The following is a 1,389-nucleotide window of genomic DNA, read 5'->3' as shown; positions in this document are numbered from 1 at the left end:
GAAGTGAGCTGTAGCTCACGAAAGCTTATGCCCAAATAAATTTGTTAGTCTCTAAGGTGCCACAAGTACTCCTTTTCTTTTTGCAAACCCTATATAGACATTCTTACATTGTTTTCAATTTGGTTTACATCAGTTTAACTTACCCCTGGGGTAGAGAAATACATCTGTAACTATATCTCAATATAATATAATCTATACCTTTAAAATATATTTCAAAGTTTATAGTTTTTTTTACTTAGCTGAAGTCAGTAAAACACTGAGTTCATCTAAATTGAAATAGGAGACTCTTAATCTGAAAAAAAGAGTGTCCGCATACAGACTTGCACTGAAATATCAAAAAAATGAATTAAAATGGAAGTGGTTCATTTAGTTCCAATTTTTTTGTTGTTTTGTTTTGGTTTTGTTAGTTTTTTGTTAGTTTGTTTGTTTTACAGACCAGTCCTTGGCTCATCATAATTCATGCTAAGTAATTCAGATTTACCTCTCTTTTGCATTGCTGGAGCAATGTGAAACAGCTGGAGAATACCAATGAACCTGGCTCTTATAATTGTTACTCTCCTCTATTTGTTTGATTCTTTTCAAATCTTAATGTTTTTATTGTATTGTCTTATATTTTCAGGCTGCTGTACAGCACCTGCATGTCCTGGTGGCAAGATTTATTATTTGTCATTATCTATGTAGCATCTGATTCTACAAACTCTTAGGTGAGTAATCTTTATATATGTTAAAAATCCAGTTGCCATGTGAGTATGGCTTTTGCAGACCCAGGCTCACAATTTTCTCCTTCATATTCACAAATAACTTAAATTATTATTAGTGGGAGTTGTGGCTGCAACTGTTGTGGGGGAGCAAATAGAATTCTTTGTGTCAGAAATGTGTGACAGAGATGTAGATGCGCTAGGGCTCTGGGATTGGTAAATTAAGAGTTGATTGAGGATTTATTTTTGTGTGTGATGAAGTGAAGACATTTAAAAAGTATTAGGGCTTGTCTACACCGCGAAGTTGTCGACAAAACGTTTGTCTTTCACGGGTACTTAAAAAAGCCCCTTCCAACCCCCACAAAATACAAAAGTTTTGCAGACGCAAGTGGCAGTGTGAATGCGGCTTTGTCAGCAGGAGCACTCTCCTGGAAGTATTTTGTCCGCAAAATACTGAAAAAGAGCGTTGACACATGCTGACTTTGTCGACACAGCCTTGTCACTAAAAGCTGTGTGGTGTAGAGGAGCCCTTAGAAGAGGATGAAGGAGCTTGTGGTTAAGGCACTGGACTGGCACTCAAGAGATCTGTGGTCACTTCCTAGCTTTGATGCAGATTACTTGTGTACCCTTGGGCAAGTCCCTTAATCTCTCTGTGCCTCAATTCCTCATCTGTCAAATGGAGATAATACTG

This window comes from Chelonia mydas, chromosome 3, assembly GCF_015237465.2.
Source record: "Chelonia mydas isolate rCheMyd1 chromosome 3, rCheMyd1.pri.v2, whole genome shotgun sequence".
NCBI classification, from domain to species: domain Eukaryota; kingdom Metazoa; phylum Chordata; order Testudines; family Cheloniidae; genus Chelonia; species Chelonia mydas.
This window is presented reverse-complemented; position numbering follows the sequence as displayed.